This window comes from Triticum urartu, chromosome 1A (assembly GCF_056163025.1).
Source record: "Triticum urartu cultivar PI428250 chromosome 1A, HENAU_Tu73, whole genome shotgun sequence".
Lineage (NCBI taxonomy): Eukaryota > Viridiplantae > Streptophyta > Magnoliopsida > Poales > Poaceae > Triticum > Triticum urartu.
In genome coordinates, this window is record NC_141873.1 from 389,510,300 (window position 1) to 389,536,969 (window position 26,670).

At 48.1% G+C, this 26,670-nt stretch overlaps 1 pseudogene; it reads right to left on the bottom strand.

Annotated features, from left to right (window-relative positions):
* Positions 1-781: 781 nt before the first annotated feature.
* On the bottom strand, positions 782-1,996 carry LOC147991376 (uncharacterized; annotated as a pseudogene).
* Between the last annotated feature and the right edge of the window lie 24,674 nt (positions 1,997-26,670).

Below are 26,670 nucleotides of genomic sequence, written 5' to 3' on the forward strand. Positions count from 1 at the left end.
ATTGGCATGGAACAATCAAAAATTATAGATACAACGGAGACGTATCAGGTTTTCATGGTGCTCCTGGATGTTTGGGGGGTACGTGGATATATATATATATATATAGGAGGAAGAAGTACGTCGGTGGAGCAACGAGGGGCCCACGAGGGTGGAGGGCGCGCCCAAGGGGGTAGGCATGCCCCCCCTGCCTCGTGGCTTCCTCGTTTGTTTCTTGACGCCCACTCCAAGTCTCCTGGATCATGTTTGTTGAGAAAATCACGTTCCCAAGGGTTTCATTCTGTTTGGACTCCGTTTGATTTCCTTTTCGGCGAAACCCTAAAATAGGCAAAAAAAACAACAATTTGGGTTGGGCCTCCGGTTAGTAGGTTAGTCCCAAAAATGATATAAAAGTGTAAAATAAAGCCCATTGACATCCAAAATAGATAATATAATAGCATGGAGCAATAAAAAATTATAGATACGTTCGAGATGTATCACCCTTCTAGCTACAGCCCAACATCCATTTCGAAAATATTAGTGCATGTCAACAAAAATTATACTAGTATCGTTGTTCCGTTTTGAAAAAAAAGTATATAAGTTGTTACTTCTTACCCAAAGGATCTTTATATCCAACAGACACAAAATATCCATTCGACTGTTCAAAATTACTTTCACTGTTGATCTAATGTCGAGGTAATTGCTGCATCGCCAACCAAACCCACCATCTCTTAAGCCAATGTAGACCGAGCTAACCCCTATATTAGCATATTACTAAGATAAACAAAAGGCATTGTAGAATCATTTAGGACGTGAGCTTGACAATCTGAATGTGGAGGGACACCAGCTTAGCCCCGGCCAGCAACTTGGGCGGAACTGTGAAGTAGGTCAGCTCCTGCACGGCTACATTGTTGGGATCCCTGCTGCTTGTCACCTCCATTTCCACCTTGACGGCGTCGGTCCTGCCTTTGGGCTCCCCTGGCGGGCCGTTTGCCCACAACTTGGCCACGTAGTGCGGCAGTGGGGACGCCCCCGCTCTAACGCAGACGACCGACATGGCGATAGGCGCGCCGATGTCGAGCACGCCGTCGACTAAGAAAAACGCGCGGTCGTCCTCCTCCGCGAACAGCAAGAGCTGTGGCTCCGACAGTGGCATTGCAGCTGGAGAGCCTTGTCGTACTGGATCTTGTGCACGAGCATGGGATGCACGGTGCTGATGTGGTGGGAGAGCACCGGCGGCGGGCCTTCATTGCCGCAGACGGGCATGGGGCATTTGCAGGACGCGAGTGGACACACGCTCTGGTGATCGGCGAGGTTGTGGTAAGTGACCTAGAGCCCACAGCCTTCGTGCGGGCACTCCGCCCTCACCGAGGAGAGGACGGCGTACACCATCGTGTTTCGCACGTCGAAGCCACCGCCGTGCTCGCAATTCTGGCACTGCCACTGGTTCCCGGGGCGCTCGACGCGGCAGTCCGCGCAAGCCATGTGCCCTCCCTTTCACTGCACAAATCAATCGAACAACACATCAATCAAGAAACATCCACCTTGCTCGATCAGCCAAACGGACGAGGTGTATTCGAACCTCATACACTTGAGGCTTCAAGGGGCGGAGGCACAAGGGGTAGTGGAGCAAGGTGAGGTCCATCGAGACCATAGAGAGCTCCATCGTCGGGTCCTATTCCGTCTGCATGATCTCGCCCTCCTTGTCCACAACCATCTCTCGCTTTATTAGGGTCAGGGCATTACAAAACTTTACCGTCACATATTCATACTACTTCAAGGTGCATTAAATCAACACATGCAGGTATCAAAATGAGAGTCACGACATGCATGCATGCGTTGTAATTAATGCATCGGCAAACGCAAATTATTGAAATATATCGAGTGCAGTGCTTTGATGTGTCGCGTCAACTCATACAAGACCGAGAAGTTTGATTACTACAACGCCCTCTCGCCTTAACTGCACCTGTCGTTGGCTGCATGACAGGTGGGCCACCGACCTGTTGGGCCCACCTATCATGGACGCAAAGGCAGGAGCAGTAAGCCAATGAAGCTACGTCCCTCCCTCGCCCATGAGCGTGCTGGCTGGCAGGACTAGGAGAAGCTTTTTCATTCGCTACATGCTCTCCCTCCCGTACGCGGTGGACATGCAGTAGTTCAATCAGTGTCAGATGGCCAGAAGCATACTGTAGTACTCCTCCACTGCAGTAGTACTCCCAAAGAGGCGAAGAGCCAAGCGCAACCCGGATGCTCGTGTGGTAGTTTCATGTGTAGAGTAGTCTAGGATAGCATGTACCGTGCCTGTAAGCTTAAAATCGTTGGGGTCGGCTCCATGCTATATTTTTTGATTAAAATAATCTTCTGGCCCTACCTGTCATCCTGGTGATTCTAGTTTGCATGCTCATCTGGTCAAGACAGGAATATATATTTTAATTTGTGGTGGGGTAAAGTTAGAGGTTGCAGCAAATGGAGTATTGTACACTACAGGTCTTTTAGCATCAACTCGTACAACGAGGAGAAGCTTGATTTTACTACTACACGCCTTCTCCCTCGCCCATGCGCGCGGTGGCTCGTAGACGAGGACAGGCTTTTGCTTATAGTACTACAACAAGCTATCCCTCCCGCTCGCGGTGGACGAACATGCAGCAGTGGATTCGATACTATAGAAGCGGTAGTAGTAACATCATTGTTCGTCTTCTCGAAGAGGCGAAGAGCCAAGTGCAACCCGAACGTGGCAGTTGCGAACCTTGGAGCACGCATATAGCCAGGCTCTTGCATGAGACAAAATGGCTATGTGAAACCACTATTGTAGTACTCCCTCCGTCCGGAAATACTTTTCATCAAAATGAATAAAAGGGGATGTATCTAAATGTATATTAGTTCTAGATACATCTTTTTTATCCATTTTGATGAAAAGTATTTTTGGACGGAGGGAGTACTTACTAGTATAGCCCTGTAAACCAGAAAGGAGAATTTGCCTTTCTAGAGATTTCAACAAGTGACTAGACTACACCGAGACGGAGTACATATGGAGCAAAATGAGTGAATCTACACTGTAAATAAATACGTAGTTCTCTCGTTTTCCTCTCGGCCTTGGTCGCGGTGCACAATATTGAGTATACTAGTACTATCATCTTGAAATTTACGAAGTCACCATAGGCACCTCATCGTCGACGGGAACGTCTCCTAACACGCGATAGATGCGAGTGGTAGTCGCCTCCATAGGTGCTTGAATGCCAAGGAGGGAGAGGGTAGCGGTTCCTAAGACGTTGAACGGTCAATGATGCATCCTCAAATTACTCTACATGCAGAGGGAATTAATTGGAGAAGCATAATAGAGCCAGCACGATGTGAATGCAACAGAGTTTGGATTCTCATATAAAGGCGCCCACCACTCCAATCCATCTACTCCTTAGTCTCTGCGCAACAATGCTCACTCCAATCCAAGACCAAGTGACCAGAAGCCAGAAGCACCTATGGAGGCGATGATCGCGAGCCGCAGTCGGCTGTGCCAAATCATCCAAGGCGCCGGCCTGCGGCCCCGCACCGCGCAGCATTTCCAGACGGTGCTAGAGACCGCCAGCGTCGTAGCCCTCACTGACGCCGGCTTCGCCTCTCGCATGGATGACATGATGGTCAACTCCATCCGCAAGTTCGCTGCCGTCAAGAAGCATGTAGTGAAAGCTCCTACTAGTCCTTCTAGCCACCACGCTCATGCGCGAGGGAGGGACGCAGCTTCATTGACTTACTGCTCCTGCCTTTGCGTCTATGACAGGTGGGCCGAACAGGTGGTTGGCCCACCTGTCATGCAGCCAAAGGCAGGTGCAGTTAAGGCACCGGGGCTCAGTCCGCGAGGGAGAGGGCATTGTAGTAATCAAACTTCTCGGTCTTATATGAGTTCACGCAACACATCAAAGCACTACACTCGATATAAGTCTTTTTACACATTTCAAATGTACTACTACATACGGATGTATGTAGACATATTTTGCTTCATATGTAGTCACTTGTTGCAATATCTAAAAAGACTTATATTTGGAAACGGAGGGTGTACAACGCATGCATGCCGTGACTTCCCTTTTGATACTTGCATGTGTTGATTTGATGCACCTTGCCAAATTTTGACTATAAATTTAACTAACCAAATTTTCATGCATGTCACAAAAAATTACGGGGCTGTTTGGATTGTGACTATGTTTGTCTTATGTTGCCACATTATTTTTCCCACACTTGCCACACTTGCCTAACTTGAGTTGCTCAAATTGTTAGACACACTTTGGCTTGCCTAAGGGAATCTTGCCACACTTTTTGTGTCTATGACATGTGGGGTTCACTGCTAATAAAATAATTCTTGTCTTAGGTGTGGCTAATAAAAAGACTTATATTTAGGAATGGAGGGAGTAGAAAATATAAATAATAATGCATGTTGGGAAACCCACGTTTCCGATAATTTTAGCCGTGGGCTTGCTCATAATTTTTACGAGGGGGTGGTTGTTCATTTAATGGAGGGACTTGTACCAGACTTGAACGATATAAAGTGTGACCTGGCACACCGTAACACCACTTGGAACAAGCGGGTAGATATCTCAAAAAGCAACCAACAACTAAAATAAACGGCGACCTGGCATGTAGTACACAATTTTAAACGATTATTTTGATGGAGTGAAAAAGGAAAAGTACCCCACTACGTAAATATAGGCCGAAGCCTCCACGCTTGCTTGCTAGGGTTGCTCTATTCACACACTCTCATCCTCTCCAGATCTAAACAAGATAGGGGTGGTAACACTGTCTTTCTCCCTTCAAAAAACATTGTCTTTCTATCCTCACCGCTGGTTACAGATCCGGACGTATCCCCCTCCGCCGGTGAAGGGGAGGAGGGGCAGCGTTTAGGCCATCGTCGATAGCGAGGGAGGAGACCCACTGCCGGCCGCACCGTTATCTCTAGCCGAGCACCGGCGCGGGAGGTCCTCCGATCCCTTCGTCATTGCCCTAGTGTGGGCGGATCCGGCCTCCCGCTGCCCACCTATCCACATCCCGACGACCTTCAGGTATATCTTCCTTCGAAACCGCCTTAGCTCTACTTCCCCAGCTCGCTACGTCGCTGCATGTGCATCCTTCTACCTCTCAGCCCCTCTCGATCGGATGGTCCAACGTCACCTATTTTTTTCTTCTATTGTTAGAGGTAAAGCTACTTCATGGAGTCGAATCTTGTACTTGGTTCAAACAAGAAGGGGCTGTTTGGTTTGTGACTAACTTTGCCAAAGGTTGCCACACCTAAGGTTAGGCAAGTTTGACTAACTTAGGTGAGCGTTTGGTTCAAGCCACACCTTAGGCAAGCAACAATTGAGCCCCACATGGAATACACACAAAAAGTGTGGCAAGATTCCCTTAGGCTTGCCAACTTGTGGCTTTCATTTTGATGAACTAAACTTAGGCAAGGTTGGCAAAAATGTGTGGCAAAATATGGCAATACTAGGCCTAGAACCAAACATCCCCTAAACTTAGGCAAGGTTGGCAAAAATGTGTGGCAAAATATGGAAATACTAGGCCTAGAACCAAACAGCCCCTAAACTTAGGCAAGGTTGGCAAAAATGTGTGGCAAAATATGGCAATACTAGACCTAAAACCAAACATAGTACATCGGACTTGGTACAAACAAGAAGGAAAGGGGGTGAAAGTAGTACAGACTGGTCATCCAACCGGTCTCTTGGTCGAAAAGGGAAATATAGGGGTAACGCTGAACACAGTGGTATGAGAAGGACTAGATTTGCTATCCACACATAGGAGTAGGTGGCTAGAGTGAAAAAAATGGGACCAACCCAGATATGTTTCTTGGATGTTTGTTTCTCGCGGCAACAAACTATGAATCACCACTTTATGCCCATGTTTAGGTACATGGTGCTGGACTGCTGGTGCACCCACCGTCCCATGCCCTTATACCAAATATTTAGTTGTTCTTAATCTAATGCCCCTGGTAAAAATGAAGCCATGCCACTGTTATAAGCCATGACAAGTTTAGACAAATGTTTTTGCCTGTAATTGTTTGAGACTCTGACTGTTTCCTCTATAGCTTTTTGTGTAAACAGAGATATCCATTTCACCTGGTTGCTGTTGTGACCTTTTGGTGCACTGCACAAAACTCTTCTTAAAAGGTCCTCTTAAAAGTAGTGACTTTTGTGCTGTTTAACTAGAAAGTCAGAATGGAACAGTTGGTTCATTTTGGTGGAACTGCACAAAGGGAGATCTGTGTTCCAATCCTCATCATCCATATTGGCACCATAACCTTCCTTTAGGTAAGAATGATATTTAATGCATGTGTTCATCTCTATTTTGCGACTGCCATGAGAAAATAATGCTATTTTTACTAGTACAGTTGTACTCCCTCACTGACAAAACCAATTCTAAAATAGAAGGCCAATCATGTACTTGGTTTCACCAACTGGTGACGAGAATGAGAAACAGAGCATGAAGAGGAGGAGGAAGAAGAATAAACAGTGCCAAGGTGATCTTGCTGAAGCCAGAGGCCTCAGTCGAGGCCATTCAAGGGCTCCGACAATCAATACCTTACATGTGAGACGATCCTCCAGGGAGCCCTTCCACTTCTGCTGTCTCACTTAATTAATTAGGAGTACTTAAGTACCACTAATTTATTGCTGCCTAATTTTCCTGTCGGAGTTAAACAAATCTTTAGTAGGACCCTATGCTGAATCATGTATGTGTGTATGTTTGTCTATGGAGGTGAATCATGTGGTGGAGCAAGGAGGGAATATTATTAGTGTCATGACATAATAGTGCTATTATTTTGCATGTCAATTTATTTCCATTGGTTCAATGAGGCAATGTTTTGCGTATTGCCCATCATGAATTTGATGCTACTATTAGAGTAATATGCTAATGTCTTTCTATCCTTTCTCACTAAGCTAATGAAGGTTTCACCTTGTTCCTACTTGTGCAAATAGGGATCATGTTGTGCCAATCATACATTTTAGTGGAACTACACAAGACAATACAATGAACTATATCCCAGCCTGTGCTTTAATTCTGCTGGAAGTTCTTGATAATCTTTCGATATAATCTCAGCACTGGTAAACAAGAGTGATTTCAACCATACATTTGAAGTGCACAAAAATATATACTATTGAGTGATTCCAGTGAGTGCTTTATCATCTCTTATGGGACTACATGAATAAGCTTTTTTCCTCAGGTTGGTACAGGCCTAAGGCCTTCATCCATATTAGTTTGTTGTCATCTCTATTTGTATCATGCTACTGTCATGAGAAACTCCTTTATCTTTGCATGTTAAAGTTTTGAAACCTATGATACATGGCAATGCTTTGAGTGTTGAGCTAATTGGCACTGATTAAATAAACTAATACCTCTCTTTAAGCAAGACTGCTATGTTGCTAACTTTACCCATTAAGATGATGAGGGTGCTTCTATTTGTTAGTGTATGTTTCATCAACTAGTCCCACTATTACAGTAATCTCACTCTCTCAATATATGTGCCAACAGGGATGCTTGATTTTGGTGGAACTGCACAAAAACTTTGGGTGCTTCATTGCCTTGACAGCTTCCGTCCTTTCCTATCAGTCGCTAATCTGGGCCTGCTATCTTCCTTTGCTGTCAGTCGCTTCGCTTATCTCGGCTTCCAGTCAAAGGAAAAAATAATTGATATGCTACCTCACACAGGTTGGTACTGGTCTTTATCCTGATTATTGTGCTTGTCATGTATTGGTAATTTGGTATTGTGCTACTGTTTGCCGATTTTATAAAGGAGTAACTTGGAGCCTGAACTCGCAGGCTAATCATTGCATTGGGTGATTTCAGTAGAACTGCACAAAAAGATCAGATGGACAAATACTTATGTTGCTGCCATGTACTCCAAAGTTCACTCAAACAAGCATCGATGTTGACAAGAAGTGCCTATATTCATTCGAGTATCAACCGGCGTCAACCAGTTGTCAAACTCCAAGTATTAGGAGAGTGAACGCTAAAAATATTGCTTGGTGCATAGCCCAGAAAAGCACAGTCCAGTCTTTGTCCCAACTTGTGCCTTTTGGTTATCGGCAGATATGGTAGCAAACTGTATGGCATGGAGTCTAAAGATTCTAGACAAGTTGGTTGACGTGTATATTCATCTGGCACTTAATCAGTCTGCATGCTAGAGATGCTCCATTTCAGTTGAACTGCACAAAATATTTGGGTGGTTCATTTTCTCAACCGCCTCCTTTCTCGTCTGCAATGTAGAATTTTGGCGAGCTACAGGACCAAGATGAGCCAGTAAACTAGTTGGATTAAAGTAGTGGCCAAGTTGCTCAAACCTCCCTCGGCACGAGGCCACTATTTGAGGATAAACCTACAAGCAAAGTTGAGATTGTCTGTGCTGCCTCTTATGTACTCGAAAGTATACTCGTACAAGCAATAATTTTAGCAATAGGTACCTCCAAATGAACACCATTTACCAGTCTGCAATGTAGAATTTTGGCGAGCTACAGGACCAAGATGAGCTAGTAAACTAGTTGGATGAAAGTAGTGGCCAAGTTGCTCAAACCTCCCTCGCACAAGGCCACTATTTGAGGATAAACCTACAAGAAAAGTCCAGATTGTCTGTGCTGCATCTTATGTACTCGAAAGTTTACTCGTACAAGCATTAATTTTAGCAAGAACTCTATACCCTAGGTAATTAAAGTTCGTCCATGGATCATATTGGTTGTGATCTCAATCATTTGGATGCATAAACATACTGAACATGTGTATATCTGAATCTTTTTATGAATTATCTATGAATATTGTTGTGTGATCTATCAATCAGTTGGATCCATAGACATGATGAACTTGTGTATATATGAATCTTTTGAGTTGTTGATAGTGAATGTTGGCTATGAATATGAACGTGTCCTGTGAACCTGAGTTTGATATGAATGTTTACCTTTTCTGTTGTGCTTGGGTGTGAACTTGTTAGTATGCCTACTGTGGGGTATGTGCGTGTGGGTGTCAATGGCACACCTTCTTCCCGAGAAGAATTGCACCTGCTTTGTTAGGGTAGCAATGGCGCATCAACTCTTTTTAATCTTTTTGCTCTGTCTTGCCCCCTCCCCCGCTCAACCCCTGCCGTAATGTTCTCGGCCTCAAAACAAACATAGTACTATGTTGTTTTGGGGGCTTGATGAGAAATCGAGTGCTGGTTTCTGTAGGTTGGCCCACCCAGCAAATGGGCTGCTGGTCCACCACGGACTGGGAGGCTAAAAATACAAGTTGTATGGTGCAGGGGAAAGTAAAAAATGCCATCGAGAGCCATCCACTGAAGATGAAAAAATCGCTCCTGATGTGCTTCTTCAGTCGTGCCACCGGCCCCCTCTATAATCCAGTTCGCTCGGGGATCTGGTATCATTTTTTTCCAGAGGACGAACAAGTATCAGCTAGGCCTAGGTTTTGTATTTTAACATGCATAGCCCATGACGTACGGTGACAGTGGTTTCAACTTATTTTTTGAGGTCCATACCGGCCTATGGGCTTTTTCTTAAAGATCAGCAGCCCAATGTATTTTTTAACCACATTATATATATTTATATTATTACTATTATCGTATATTTTATAGAGACTTATATATACATTATAAAAACATCCCATGTGTTATTAACTTATAAAAGTAAATGTTTAGCAGAAGTTAGCAAGGAAAATCCTGGTTGTTTTTGACTCATAGGCAAGGAAAATCCTGGTGAGGGAGTCCTGGATTAGGGGGTGTCCGGATGGCCGGACTATACCTTTGGCCGGACTCCTGGACTATGAAGATACAAGATTGAAGACTCCGTCCCGTGTCCAGAAGGGACTTTCCTTGGCGTGGAAGGCAAGCTTGGCGATACGGATATGAAGATCTCCTACCATTGTAACCGACTTTGTGTAACCCTAACCCTCTCTGGTGTCTATATAAACCGGAGGGTTTTAGTCCGTAGGACAACATACACAACAACAATCATACCATAGGCTAGCTTCTAGGGTTTAGCCTCTCCAATCTCGTGGTAGATCTACTCTTGTACTACCCATATCATCAATATTAATCAAGCAGGACGTAGGGTTTTACCTCCATCGAGAGGGCCCGAACCTGGGTAAAACTTCGTGTCCCTTGCCTCTTGTTACCATCCAGCCTAGACGCACAGTTTGGGACCCCCTACTCGAGATCCGCCGGTTTTGACACCGACATTGGTGCTTTCATTGAGAGTACCTCTGTGTCATCGCCATCAGGAAGGATGCCTTGCCCCGTCTTTAAAGACGGCACCGTTGCTAAGGGAGCTTTGGCTGTCGGCCAAACCCTCCGGCTAGGTGGTTTTCTTATGACCGCTTGTTCAGCTTCTGCGCCGACGATGACCTCTCGAGCCATCGAAAACAATCTTCATGTTAGCTCGGAACTCGCCGAGCAGTTAGATCCAATGGAGCTCTCCTCCATAAACGAGCTCTTGGATCGCTTCGCCGCCCTGGGAGTCGCTACGGATTACGACCAGATTGGGCCTAAACCCGATCTGAGAGAGATTAACTCTCCCCAAGTCACCCATCACGTTGTCGTGGTAGAAGGATAGTGCGGCGACCCTTCATCTATCTTAAGGACTCGCTACGTCCGGATTCCCGATCCCTCCAAGCCGGATACCTGGGAAGGGGAGGATATCACTCAAGACCTGAACTTAGAGTCAGGCGACGGGCTGGATTCATTGGACAACATCCAGGAATCCAAATTTTCGAGTTCGGAAATTCCTCGGCCTCTGAGCCTCAGATGGGGTGAGGCTTCAGATTTAATTCCACCCACCCACCCCAACATAAGCAATCTATCAAAAATCAGGCAAGAACCCGATGAAACAGTACATCATTACTGGGCCAGATTCCTCCTGGTTAAGAACAGGCTAAGGGACTGCCGCGAGGAAGACGCAATCTCAATCTTCTGCAATAATTGCACGGACAAGGGAATACTCAACACCATAAGTCACTGTGATATTACACGCTTCGCTGACTTGGCGTCCATTGTACGAAAGTACTGTGTGATGGAAAGCGCCTAGAAAACCAAAATAAAATTTTGGGACAATCCGGCCCTGAATACAAACCCAGTCTGAAATAAAAGGGTGCATCATCACCAGACACCCGGGTCAAGCACTAAAAAGCAAAAACCCTCTACAAGGCATGGAACCGCATTGGAAGGATGGCTTAATGGACCCTGTAAAATTCACAGTACAGAGGACACCACACCAACTCACAGCCTTAGAGCATGCTGGATACTCCGGTAGGTGGCCAAAATTGGCGAAAATCTCCTAATTCCGGAGGCCACAGAAAGCCACCCCAGAGATACCAATACGGTATTAACAGTCTTCGAGACTTTCGCATCAAATAATATGCGAAAAAGGACACTCCGCAGCCTTGCCGAAGTCTACCAAGTAGCAACAATAAACCCATGTAGTGACACGGCTATTACCTTTAACGCCAGTTATGAACCTAAATTCCGAACAGCCCGAGCACCAGCCGCATTGGTCCTCAGTCCAATAGTGGACGACTTTCGTCTTACCAAGGTACTCATGGACGGCGGCAGTGAATTGAACCTCATTTATGAGGAAACCCTTCAAAAAATGGAAATAGACTGGAACCGCATTGAGCGAAGTAGCACAACCTTTAGAGGAATAATCCCCAGTCGGGAAGCGCGCTGTATAGGAAAAATCACACTAGATGTGGTGTTCGGCACGCTGGATAATTACAGGTCCGAAGAGGTCACGTTCCATGTGGCTCCGTTCAGCAGCGGTTATCACGCTCTGCTAGGGCGGGAAGCGTTTAAAATCTTCCAAGCAATACCCCATTACGGGTACATGAAGCTCAAGATGCCCGGGCCCAACAGGATCATCACTCTCGCTAGTGATCCGGACATAGCACTCCGCGCCGAAAACAAGAGAGCCGCACTGGCCCTTGAGGCACTATTCGAAGCCCTAGCGGCTGAGGAACTGACTGCGTTGCGCTCCACGGTGAATAGAGACGACGTGGTACTCGACAAAAGATCCAAGTCCACCTCCTTTAAACCGGCGGACGAAATAGTCAAATTCCAGGTCCATCCAACGGACCCCAATAAAACAGCTTCCATCGGGGCACATTTAAACCCTGATGTAGATGCCGCACTGCGAGAGTTCCTACGAGAGAACTGGGACATTTTTGCCTGGCACCCTTCAGACATGCCAGGAATCCCACGTAGGCTGGCCGAGCACAGCTTAAATATCCTAAAAGAATTCAAACCTGTCAAGCAAGCTCTTCGGCATTTTTCCGAACCTAAGAGACAGGCCATGGGAAAAGAGCTAGCAAAGCTATTGGAGGCCGGATTCATCAGAGATATAAAACATCTGGACTGGCTAGCAAACCTGGTGATGGTACCAAAGAAGGACAAATCCTGGCACCTGTGTGTTGATTTTAAGGACCTTAACAAGGCTTGCCCAAAGGATCCCTTCCCACTCCCCCGCATCGATCAAATTATCGACACTACCGCAGGACACAATTCGTTGTGTTTCCTCAACGCATATTCGGTCTACCATCAAATCAAGATGGCAGAACCAGACCAAGCCGCAACGGCATTCATCACACCATACTGCCCATTCTGCTTCACCACAATGCCCTTCGGGCTCAAAAACGCCGGCGCAACATATCAGTGCATGATTCAGACATGTCTGGCAAACCAGATCGGCAAAACAGTGGAGGCATATGTAGATGATGTGGTCATCAAAACAAGACATGTCGAATCTCTAGTAGACGACTTGAGGCTCACATTCGATAACCTCCGAACATACGACATCAAGCTCAACCCGGAAAAATGCGTTTTTGGCGTTCCAGCCGGAAAGCTCTTGGGCTTCATTGTATCCGGTAGAGGAATTGAAGCAAATCCAGCCAAGATCCGAGCTCTGTCGCAACTAGATATCCCAAAGGACCTCAAACAAATACAAAAGTTAACCGGATGCGTGGCGGCTCTAAGCCGCTTTATCTCTCACTTGGGAGAAAAGGCCCTACCCCTTTACCGCCTCCTTCGGCGCACCGAACACTTCGAATGGACGGATGCAGCCACGGCCGGACTCGACGAAATAAAAGCCATAATGGCAACAAACCCAGTCCTGGCCGCGCCAAACACTGGCGAACCAATGCTATTGTACATTGCAGCAACACATCAGGTTGTAAGCGCAGTACTCGTCGTCGAACGAGAAACGGACGGACACAAATTCCCCCTTCAAAAGCCGGTCTATTATGCGTCCACTGTCCTCACTCCTTGCAAATCACGGTACCCGCATTATCAAAAGATTGCGTACGCGGTATTCATGGCATCCCGGAAGCTACGACACTACTTTCAAGAGTGTTCAATGACAGTAGCCTCGGAAGTACCACTTAACGACATTATAAACAACCATGACGCAACGGGCCGGATTGCAAAATGGGCCATTGAGCTCCTCCAGTTCGACATAACTTATAAGCCACGGCGAGCCATCAAGTCGCAAGTCTTGGCCGACTTTGTCGCAGAATGGACGGAGGCCAAACTCCCTAAAGAGTACGGCACATATTCAAATTGGATCATGCATTTCGACGGATCCAAGATGTTGGCCGGACTGGGGGCTGGCGTCGTTTTGACATCCCCCATAGGACACACAGTTCAATACGTACTCCAGATTATGTACACGGACTCCAACAATGCAGCCGAATATGAGGCCCTTTTACATGGTCTCCGGATGGCAGTATCCATGGGCATTCAACGCCTAGAGGTGCGCGGGGACTCGAACCTCGCAATATCCCAAATAAATGGAGACTTCGATGCCAAGGATCCAAAAATGGCAGCTTACCACAACGCCATCCTAAAAATGTCAGCTCAGTTCAAAGGGCTTGAATTCCACCATGTAGCCCGGGAAAATAATCAGGCGGCAGATGTCCTGGCACGCATCGGCACAAAACGCGATGTAGTCCCCCCCAACATCTTCTTGGAAAGGCTGTTCAAGCCATCCGTAGTATGGGAAGGGGAGCCAAACAATAACAGCCTGGACCCAACCGCACTGCCTGACACCGAATATTCCGACACAATCGGAGGCTCTGCCAATGAAATAACACCTTCAGCCCACGTAATAATGGCCGTTATCGCCCCGTGGACCGAACCATTCCTCGCCTACCTTATTAGGCAGGAACTCCCCGAGGACCAAAATGAGGCACGCTGCATAGTGCGGCGATCCAAAGCCTACAAAGTCCACGATGGAGAGCTTTATAAGAAAAGCACTACCGGAGTCCTTCAAAGGTGCATCTCCGAAGAGGAAGGGCGGAACCTCCTGGCTGAAATTCATGCCGGACTCGGCGGTCATCACGCTGCAGCTCGGTCCCTTGTGATCAAGGCCTTCCGCACAGGCTTTTACTGGCCGACGGCCCGGGTAGACGCCTAGGACTTAGTCCAACGATGCACCGGTTGCCAGCTCTTTGCAAACCAAAGCCATATGCCACCCACCGCCCTCCAAACTATCCCCATCACTTGGCCCTTCGCGGTCTGGGGGCTTGACATGGTTGGACCCCTTAAAGGTGGAACCCACAAGCAAAAATACTTACTGGTCATGGTGGATAAGTTCACCAAATGGATAGAAGCCAAGCCTGTTAAGACGGCCGAATCCGGACTTGTGATATACTTTATATCCGGGGTTGTACACCGTTACGGCGTCCCCCACAGCATCATCACTGATAACGGCACGAACTATACGGCCGACGAGGTAAAAATCTGGTGCAAAAACATGGGCATCAAGCTCGATTATGCTTTCGTCTATCACCCACAAACTAACGGCCACGTCGAACGTGCAAATGGTCTTATCATGAGCGGCATCAAACCCAGATTAGTGCGGTCCCTCAAGGAATCTAACACGCACTGGGTAGAGGAGCTCGACTCCGTACTCTGGGGGGCTGCGGACCATGCCGAATCGCACCACCGGATACACACCATTCTTTATGGTGTACGGCGCAGTGGCAGTTTTGCCTTGCGACATAATTCATGACTCACCTCGAGTGCGCGTGTACAAAGAAAGAGAAGCCGAGCTTGATCGCCAGGACAGTTTGGACGCATTGGTGGAGGAGCGTGATGTGGCAAAAGCCCGTTCCGCATTCTATCAGCAGCAGGCACGAAGATACCAAAGCAGAGAAGTACGGGCCAAAAATTACAATGTTGGCGAATTAGTTGTACGACTACCGGACAAGAAAAAGGACAAACTCAAGCCCAAGTGGGAAGGTCCCTTCATAATTGACCAAGTCCTGACTGGTGGAGCGTACCGCCTGCGTGATGCATCGGATAACCGATGCGAGCCGAACCCATGGAACGCAGCCCGTCTCCGAAGATTCTATGCCTAGCGCCGGACTCTGTGTTCGTCTCCTTCCTCTATCCATTTTTTATATATTTTCTGTCTTACATTCCTCTTCTTCTCTCTCTCTCTCTCTCTTATAGCCCTTAAAGGCTCATAAAGTGACGCGCTATCCGCGCTCATTAAACCTGGGGGCTTCTTTAAACAGAAGCTTATTTATACGGGCTTCATGCCCAACACATGTGTCACACTTCCGCATGTACCTTTTATTCACCATTATATGCATCGATATGACTTAAGTTTTGGCCAAGCTGGGTTGCCTGGCTCCTGTGCTTACCCCTACGTTCCCGATTGTTCGGCTAGGTGGTAAAGGGAGCACCTCTGCAATTGTTACTGCCGGGTCAGCCGGACGTTTACCTCAGACTGGGTGAAGCCGAAAGCTAGCGTTCTTAAGGGAATATTCAGTCGGTGAACTAAAGATGATCTTTTTTTATTTTTATCTATACGCCCCCAGGTGTTTTTCCTGCATTTGTTTTCGCAGCATGGACATGCACCTTAGGGTATGCCTCCCAGGGAAAGGAACCCCTAACGGAACTATTCTCCCTGGAAGATGTTTCTTACTAACCATGTAATATAACATAACTAGTCAGGCACTTGTCTGTTCACGCACTAATGACCCCTACGCCTGGTCCCCATGCATTCCCCGGTTCCTATATAACCGCATGGGAATTCGGACACACTCCGGACCGTCAGGTCCCGAGGCTGAAGCGAAAAGGTCGGCCATGACAAATGATCTACAATCCGGCTAGAAGGCATTATAAATGTCAATTAAATTACATAGTCATTTTGACTGATTCTATTCCTCTTCAATACCATCTAACAGGTTGTCTAATTTACAGTCCTGCTGGGAATACTTTGCGGCCAACTCTACTTGGCCGTATACTAAGCTTACAGGGATCTCCTTCCCATCGGGCCCTACAGGACCGACCTCGGCCATGTGGTTGGGGTCAGCCTTTGCGTACCGCGTCTTCACCATGGCCCAGGCCTCCCTAGTGCCTTGACGGTAAGCCGATATCTTCCATAATCGGAAGCACCGCCGTGCTCCCTTTAGCTTCTCCGCAAGCTCTCTAAGACCTTCGGGCATGGAGACGGATGGCCACAGGGCCTGGGCGACGCCTTGCATCGCCTGCCGAACTCGATCGAGCAGTTGCGAGAGCTTGGGAAGAAGGTCACCCGTAGAACCGGGCATCTCCTCTGCAGGACGACCTGTTAGCACACCTACAGACATTGCTCTGTTAGTCGACTTCCCCGCCGAACTTTCTTTCAAAGGTTCATTCAAGCACTTACTAAATATGTCGCACCGAAGCCGCTGATTCTCCTTCACGGAGTCTGACAGCTGGGCACGAACATCTTTCAGCTCGACGCCCAGCTTGGTGTTGGCATCTTGGAGATCGTTCTTCTCCCGCCTCACCTTTGTCAGCACCTTCTCACCAGCCTTTAGCTGGCGTAGGAGGTGTTGCCTTTCCGAATTCAATCCGGCGCCATCTGCAATTTCATTTGTCAGATTCACACCCATGCCGTGCTTCGCAAAATACTTATCTTTCGAAGTGTATATTACCAGAGGGGGTCTCCTTGGGCTCCCCTGCCGCGGCTAGTGCGGCCTCAAGTTGGGCTTTGCACTCTTCCAGCTCCTTGGACAGTAGGGAATTCTTTTCTGTAAGAACATGCATAACAAATGATCCTTAAATCAGTTATTCTAACTGTTTCAAGTCTCGGGGGCTACTGGTATATATATATAATTACCAAAAATTTCTTACCCGTATGTCTTTTACATATTGCTCCGTGGCTCTGGCTAGACCATTTTGAGCGGCACGGAGGTACGCCTCTCCCGAGTTGAAGGCATCTAACGCCCCTTGGGAGAAACAAGCATCGCGAAGAATTGTCCGGCAACGCCTGTGGTTCATGGCACTCTCCACCTCAGAGTTGGTGGCAGACAATCCGTCCACATCCTCCATCGGAGGAGCAGCTGGCGCGCGCCTTGCATTCGCCTCCACCTCCGGACCAGGCTTTGGAGCCTGGCTGGTGGAGGCGCGATTGGCAGCCTCTCCGGATATAGTCCGGCGAGGTCTCTTTGTCTTGAAGAGAGCACGAGTGTCAATGTGCCTCAAAGGTATAACACCTGGGATAAGGGGGCGCGCCATACCTTTGCGCTGATGCCTTGGTCCGGACTGCACTTCTTTTCTGCCCACGGGGCCCTGCGGCCCCTCGTTGGCTTGTCGCCACAGGTTCGGCCTTCCGCCTCAAAAACCTCCCCTGCAAAGCTCGGTTGTAATCAGGAAACTGAAAACACGAGAGGGCGGACACCTATTTGGGGTACTCGGACTTCGATCTCAGTTACCTGGGAGGCCGGGATTAGCCCCGGGTAATCGGCCGTAATGGCCACCAAGGCGTTGTCCTTGCTCAATTGATGGAACACTCCATCAATCAGCTCCACAGATATGTTCGGATCCTCTTGAGAGGCCGGGTCGAGGGACCGTCCTGGGTCCTCGGGTTGTGGAGGAGAGCTGCTTATTTCCTTAACAGCCCGGCGCAGTTCCTGCGTTGAAGTCGTCAGACTGAATATTTAACAATGGGAATACAAAACGGATGGGCAAGTAAATGCGACCGCTTACCCAGCTTGGGGGATTGTTCATAGAGAATCCACCCTGTGGGTTGACGCGGAGGAATTCCTCCTCTTCTCCCTTATACAAAGTGGACAAGATCTTTAGTAGAGCGGCAGCTGAATCCGGCCCCTTACGGCCGTAGCGGGTGGCGTCCTCCTCCCCGTTGAAGTCCCACATGGGGTGGCTTCTATACTGAAGCAGCTGCACCCCCCGCATGATGCATTCGGCCATAACCCCGATCATGGTTAGTCCGGAATGGGCTAACAATCTTATTCGGCCCATCAGGTAAATGATGTCCCTATCACTTTCCCTCTGAGGGCTCCATGGACGCCAGCTTAGGCGCTTCTTTAAGGGAGCAGTGTCAAATTCAGGGAGGCCGATCCGGACAGGATTCGGCAGCGGGATGTCTTCTATATAAAACCATTCCGAGGGCCAGTCTTCGGACGCCTTCTTTGGGCTTCCGGACAGATATCCGGTCCCGGCGATGCGCCACACTTCGGCTCCGCCCACTTGATACATTGACCCCTCCTTAGAGCGGGGCACAAGGCAGAATAACCTTTTCCATAGCCCGAAATGAGCCTCCACGCCCAAAAACAGCTCGCAGAGGGCTACGAAGCCCGCGATATGCAATACGGAGGCAGGCGTGAGATTGTGTAGCTGGAGGCCGTAGAACTCGAGCAGCCCCCGGAGAAATGGGTGGATTGGAAACTCGAGCCCCCTTATTAAATAAGGGACCAGGCATACCCGCTCTCCTTTGGAGGGATTGGGGGCACTCTTCGCTTGCTTTCCGCTGTTGTAGACGGCAAGACCGGCTCGAACCGGGATCATGTAGGCCGGGGGAAGGAATCCCTTGGTCTGGAGTGTCACTAGCTCGCTATGCGGGATGGAGCATCTCTCCCAATATCCAGGCTGAGGGCTGGAAGGGCGAGAGGAGGAGTTGCGACGGCTGGCCATGGTGGAATGGACCTTTGTCGGATGCGCTCTGATGAACACTCGCAAAGGGGGGAAGATGTGGTTTGGATCTAAATCCTTGTCCCCTTAAATAGGGCAGCTCATTTATGCGGCTAGGTGTGTGAATGTAAAAAAACTCAGACTTTTCATATTCGTTTGACACGTGGGAAGCGGCCATTATTGGGCGTAGAAGCCAAGGAGTGCAATATCTACAAGAAACCGGACTTTATTCAACAGGTACACGGAATTTGGGGGAGAACCCGCCTTGCAATGCCGAAGACAATCTACGCGCCGGACTCATCGTCATTGAAGCATGGTTCGGGGGCTACTGAGGGAGTCCTGGATTAGGGGGTGTCCGGATGGCCGGACTATACCTTTGGCCGGACTCCTGGAATATGAAGATACAAGATTGAAGACTCCGTCCCGTGTCCGAAAGGGACTTTCCTTGGCGTGGAAGGCAAGCTTGGCGATACGGATATGCAGATCTCCTACCATTGTAACCGACTTTGTCTAACCCTAACCCTCTCTGGTGTCTATATAAACCGGAGGGTTTTAGTCCGTAGGACAACATACACAACAACAATCATACCATAGGCTAGCTTCTAGGGTTTAGCCTCTCCGATCTCGTGGTAGATCTACTCTTGTACTACCCATATCATCAATATTAATCAAGCAGGACGTAGGGTTTTACCTCCATCGAGAGGGCCCGAACCTGGGTAAAACTTCGCGTCCCTTGCCTCCTGTTACCATCTGGCCTAGACGCACAGTTCGGGACCCCCTACCCGAGATCCGCCGGTTTGACACCGACACCTGGTGATTGCATACAAAAGCTTGCGAAGATTTTAAGGACCAATGTCATAATAACGCGCTCATTTTTATTTTGAGCAATAACTCGCTAATTTGTTCATTATGTATATAAAAAATGTGCCTCTCCGGTTTATTTTTTATATTAATTGCTCCTTCTAACATAACATTATATATATAACGAGCCCAGCTAATTCGTGTATTTGAAGGAAGTGCAAATGGGCTGGGATTTCTTAGATAATATAAATGGGCCACATTGACGTGAAATTATTTGTTCACCCAGCCCAGCAAATGGACTGTACATTCTAGAAAACATTGGTTAAATATATGCCACATTTTTGCAGGCTGACATGTGGGCCAATAGGTCGAAGCCTACGTAGGGCGTTGTCAAATTGGTCGGCATGCACCTTCAATCTCTCGTCTTCTTCCTCCAGCGTCGCCGGGACCGCTTGGTTCGCCCTCCGTCGGCTAGCGGCTTTGCTTAGCACGCATCGCTGCGAAGCGCTACCCCACCGCCGGCCAGGCTATCCCTCCACCCCTCCACACCTCCTGTTATTCTCCACCGATTGCTGCCCCACGCCGCACCACAACCAGTTATAACCCTTCTCCTCCACTTAATTTGTGACTCCACTGCCGCGTCTTCCCATCTCCAAGTCGTTCCCGTCCGGGGCCTTGCCGTCGTCCACCGCCTCGCTGCGCTCGATGCTGCGTGGTCAACAAACGAGAGTCATCGGAAGAGGACTGTACGTGGAGAGCCTGACAGCTGGGACCCACGAGGTCCATGGTCGCACGCAAGGAAAGTTCCTCCTTATTAAGATGAAAAAAATGTTTCCTCCACCTGACAGCTGGGACCCACCGACTGTATCTTTGCACGGAAGGAAGTGCCTCCTTGTTATGCGAAAAAAATTATTCCTCCCGTTGACAGCTGGGACCCGTCGGATTTGGTGGCTGACTTGTGGGCCTACTAAGAGGACGTGTACGCAGGGCTTTGTCAACTTAATCAACAAATGATTATAGCAGCTGGACCGTTGGATGTTAATCCAATAGCCGTGATCCTTCTTCAACCTCTGTTCTTGCTCCTGTCTCCCGTGGGCGGCACCGCGGTTGTGCTGCCGCGGACCCGAACCAGTCGAGTTTCCCACTCCTCTCCATCTACGACTCCACTGCCCCGTCTTCCCCATCTCCGGGTCATTCCAGTCTGGGGCCTCACCGTCGTCCACCGGCCTTTGGTGTGCCCGGCATGGTGTGGTCAACGTGGTCAACAACCGAGAGTCATCGAAAGCTGACTGTACGTGAGAGGCTGACAGTGGGGACGCACCATGGACGCATGCATGCAACGGAATGCGGCGTGGTCAACGTGGTCAAGGAACGACTTCCATCAGAAGTGTACTATACGTGGAGAGCCTGACAGCTAGGTCCACAGCCGCAGCAAGGAAGTGCCTCCTTATTACGCGGAAAATAATGATCCCTCCACCTAATAGTAGGGACCCACCGGACGGGCCAACGTATTTTGCGAAAAAAATGTTTCCCCCCTGACTGCTGGGACCCATCGGACGGGTCACCGTATTTCGTGAAAAAAAAACGTTCCCCCCGCTGTCAGCTCGGACCCACCGGAAGTGCCTCCTTATTACACAGAAAACAATGAATACTCCCCCTGCTAGCTGGGACCCACCTTGGTGGGAGGCTGACTTGTGGGCCTACTAAGTTGACGGGGACGGAGGGCTTTGTCAACTTAGTCAATATGAACGATTCTAGCTCCAGTGACCGTACGATGTCCATCCAACGGCCGTAGTGCTTCTTCAACCTCTGGTCTTCTTGCTCTAGCCGCCCAAACCAGTGCCGGTCATGCCGCGTGCTCCTACATCCCGTGGTCGGCTGTGATGCTGCGGAGGCCTCACCGCCCCCTACTACTCCCACCGCTGGCTAGGCCATCCCTCTACTCACCCACACCCCCTGTTATTCTGTGGCGACGGTAGCCTCACACTGCAGCCGAACCAGTGAACCCTCATACTCCCCTCCGCGCGGGCTTACACTTCCGCATCTTCCCCGGCTCCACGTCATCCCCTTCCTAGGCCTCATCGTCGTCCACCGCCCTGGTGCTCTCGGCGCGACATGGTCAACGTGGTCAAGGAACGGCTTCCATCGGACGTGGACTGTACGTGGAGAGGCTGACAGCTGGGTCCACAACCGCAGCAAGGAAGTGCCTCCTTATTACGTGCAAAATAATTATTCCTCCACCTGACAGCGGGGACTCACCGGACGGGCCACCAAATTTCATGAAAAAAAAAGTTCCCCCCTGACTGCTGGGACCCACCAGCTACATCTTCGCACGCAAGGAAGTGCATCCGGGCAAAAAAAAGATTCGTCCCCCTGACTGCTGGGACCCACCAGCTACATCTTCGCACGCAAGGAAGTGCCTGACGGTCGGCACCCACCTGGTCGAAGCGCACGTAGCATTGTCATTCTGGTCACGAACGTGTACATACATACTGGTCGAAGTAGAGGCGTGCACATGTCGTAGTAGAGGCGCGCACGTAGCATGTACATGTACGTACAGCGGCCAGTGTGCAAGAAAGAAAATATGGCCATGTACGTACATACGGGCAGGGTCTCGAACGCCTACTCGCGCATACGTACGGCCAGGGCTCGTGTACATGGCTGGGTCGGAACGGAGAAACTGCGTCGTCGCCTTGTTCATGGGGAGCCAACCGGCTGGGTCATAACGGAATGCGTCGTCGTGTTCATCGGAGGGCTTGGACGGAACAACCGATGGAAACGAGGCCTGGCATACCGCAGAACGGAGGAAACGGCCTTGTGTTCGACCGGACACGTTCGAAACGGGATCCTGTTCATCGGAAGGGGTCTGGCGTACCGCAAAACGGAGGAAACGGACCTCCTACGGTCGAAACGGGGGTCCTGTTGATCGGGAGGGGTGTGGCGTACCACAAAACGGAGGAAACAGACTTGTGTTGGAGCGCTACGGTCAAAACGAGGGTCCTGTTCATCGGGAGGGGTGTGGCGTACCGCAAAACAGGACTCCACGCGATATTATTCATCTCCACCGTCGACCCCCTCCAGCCTCCATGGGCTACTGTTCATCCACCGTCGACCCCCTCCAGCCTCCACCTACGACTGTTCATCCAGCCTCCACCGCGCACTACTCCACCAACTACTGTTCAACCAGCCCTCTCCATGGGCTCCTGTTCAACCACCCCTCCATGGGCTACTGTTCATCCTGCCCTCCACGGGGTGGTCCTGTTCATCCAGCCCTCCATGGGGTCCTGTTCATCCAGCCCCAACCGGCTCGATCGATCGGGGTCCTGTTCATCCAGCCCTCCATGGGGTCCTGTTTATCCAGCCCCAACCGGCTCGATCGATCGGGGTCCTGTTCATCCATAGGCAATAGCACGGGGTCCTATTCATCCACCCCCACCAGGAACTGTTCATCCAAACCCCCCCAGCAACGCTCACTGTTCATCCAGAGGCAGCATCAATCGGCTTCAGTTAGCAGCAGTAGCGAAGGAATCGCTCGATCAGGTTCAGTTAACAGCCATCGATCGATCGCTCGGGTTCAGTAACGTGTAGCCTGCAGTGCAATCGCTCGGGTTCAGTTAGAGCCCAACGCCTTGCTCGGATTTAGTTAGAGCCCAATGCCTTGCACCCACGCGCGTGCGTGTACGAGAAAAACACGCATCGCTCGGCCCCGACCACCCACCGTAACCGGGAACACCCCGATATTTTCCTCGCCCTCGCTTCTACCATGGTTTTTTCCGTCATGGACGGCCCAAAGAATGTCATGCAGCCGTGTCTCCGGCCCGCCCAGGACGAAAAGCCCATTTTCTGTCATGATTTTTTATCATAGAAGTAGGACCCCGCCACATCTATGATGATACCGTGTTTTTTCACAATTATTGTCATAGAAGTGTCATAAGTATGACAAAAAAAATTTTGTTCGGCCCAAAATGTCACGGATGTGCCTTTTTTGTAGTGAGTACAATCTTTGTCTATGGAAATCGCTGCTGCCGGCTGAGAAAGCCAGGCAAGTGGCGTTCAAGAAGGAGATGGCGGAGGAGGAAGCCAGGTACCAGGCGGCCTGTGAAGCCCGTGATGCCGCCTGGAAAAAGGAGGCGGCGGAGCTTTGGGGGCGGACGCGTCATCGTGACAAGGAGGAATACGAAGACGGGTACTTCGCGAGGAAGGTCATAGGCGCTGGGCGCTTCGTCGCTGCGTGGAGGTGGGCCGATAAGCTCCAGCGTGCCACCGACGAGGAGCTCCGGTGGGCGTCCAACGAAATGGCAAGATCGGCCGCGCGCATCCTCCAGCAAGAGGCAGATCGGTATGTCAAGTGCTGCGAGGCAGAGGAGTCGGAGTACTGCCTCCGCACTAGGAAGACACCGCGCACCAAGGAGCTACTGGCAAGGGGCTGCCGGAATACTGGACCCTGGAGGGATTATTAGTTTTAGTACTGGTCGTTTTCAATTTTATGCATTGTACCTAGTAGTTAAGTATCATCATGTATATGTGATGATATAATGAACAATTAATATATATATATATATATACACACACACTAGCAAAAGGGCCTGTGCGTTGTAACAGGAGGAAAGAAAAATTATAATCTCCAATGTCTATGACCACATTTTGTTCACATCTCATTGCATGATTTTGAAAAATTATGCACAAATGCAAGAAAATGTTCCCTTTTTTAATATTTATTCACAAATTGAAGCAAAGCTCGCATTTTCGACAAAAATATAATGGTGGTCAAAAAATTGGTAATTCAAAGAATTTTTCTGAATTTCAAGAAATGTTTTTTAGAAAACATACTATAATATTCCGATCTACTCCCCGGTAAATTCTTCAAAAATCACGTGGGTATATAGTCACAAAGAATCAAAAGCATTACTTATTAACTACATACCTTCGATCATTCGTGAACATTTTTACAAATTTGGGAACATTATTAAAAATTGAAAAAAATCATGAACATTTTTTACTATTTGCAAACATTTATTTAAAATTATGAACATTTTTTAAGCATTTTATTTTCAGTTGGCGAACAATTCTAGAATAGACAAACATTTTTTTCGAAATTGGTGGATTTTTTTGAAATTCATGAACAGTTTTTGAAATGCATGAACATTTTTTGAATCAGCAAACACTTTATGAATCAATAAACTCTTTTGTAATTCATGAACTGTTTTTAAATTTTTAGGAGATTTTTAAATTCATGAATATTTTTTGAATTAGCAAACTATTGTTCAATTTCATTAATAATTTTTAATACACAGACTTATTTTGATTTTACGAACATTGTTTTCAAAATTGTGATTTTTTTAAATGCACTGTATTACTGCCCAACATATGTCACATGCAGTGCATCAATGGTCGTCATATTTTTTTCACCAACATGCATGATTAGGATGCAGCAATTAGTACCTAGTTATAGCACATATGGCTTGTATGCATAATATGTCAATTGTGTAGGAAACTCACAGTACTCTACTGTTTCGCCTAATTTCTTCTTGCAATGATCCTTGCACTAAGATAGGCATGATCAGTTGTCCACGCAAAAGCAGGATCATGTACTTGCTGCAGGGCATACTATTATTAGTTAGCAATATGCATGTGTTATTATTTTTTGAACATAATATTCTACAGATTTAGCCCCAAACACACAGTAAGATTACAATGTTAAAATCATGAAATAGGTCTATGTGTCATAAAATCACATAGATCCAAGTTGGTATGAAGAACCTCCGCTCGACTGGTCCTACAAGGACGTCCAACCTGCTGCACCTATGATTCTAAACACATGGACTGGTCTACATGTGTGCATTTAGTAAAAACATACATGTGAAACAGATCAAATGCAGATCTACATCTCAATAACATAAACCTAAAAATAAGAGTAGAATCATATATGCATAATTGCAACCTATATTACTTCACAAACAAAAAATCCTAAGGAAACTTAGCTAGAAAGAAAAACAAAAATGTGTATTTGGAATAAATTTCCTGATAACTGGACCATGCGAGACAAGATTTGGAATATGCCTAGCTTTAACTTCAGTTTTTATCTCACCTGCATGGGTATCTAGGAACACCCAAAATCGTATTCCTTAGAATTTATTGAGATGGATCCTTCAATAAAGGATCGCTGATCTGTAACGGATAAGACCCATTAACTGATGGAAGTTTACTTGCTTTTCCTTTTTTGTGGAATAGTTGTTGGCCTAACAAAATAGCCAACAAAGTGAGGAAATTGAAATTGAAAAGGGGAGTCGTTGCTTATCTGAAAAGAAACAAAATAATTTGAGAAAACTTACAAAGTTCAATTTCGGATTCATATGGAATTGTTCTTGCCCGGAATGAAAAACAAATTAATCTATGGAAAAATAAAATTAAAGGGGTGATGCAAGGGAACGTTCTTGTTCTGTACAGGAAGCTGGGGTGTAATCATGTAGAATAGGTCACTTGCTATTAGAGATGAGGCAGTACATGCACGCCAAGAGCATGTACCGATGATGATCAATGGCTTGTAGGGTGTTGTTAAACACCAGCAGCAAGCGGGAGATCTGGTAGTAGCTAGTTTTCCCAAGAAAACATCAAACCCGCAATCGGCACTAATCATAGAGGGGCCTTCAACATCCTCAAGTAGCTGTCTCCGGTTCTCCAATTCAGTGGTAGATGAACCTCTGAGGAGACCTACCAGAACCTATAGCGGCGCTGGCTTGAGCCAGCGATCATGACCGGGACGCAACCACAAATAGTAACGGGGACGCGACCAGGCACCGATTCCCATTGTGCGTCATCATCGAAGTCAGTGCCGAAGGTGAAGCGGGATGTGTCGGAAGCGTCCTAGGCGAGATTGCAACCTGCAATGCGACTGGCCTGAGCTTGCAGTTGAGGGGATCACAGCCTGTCCCAGAGCACCAATATCTCACCCTGCTCGT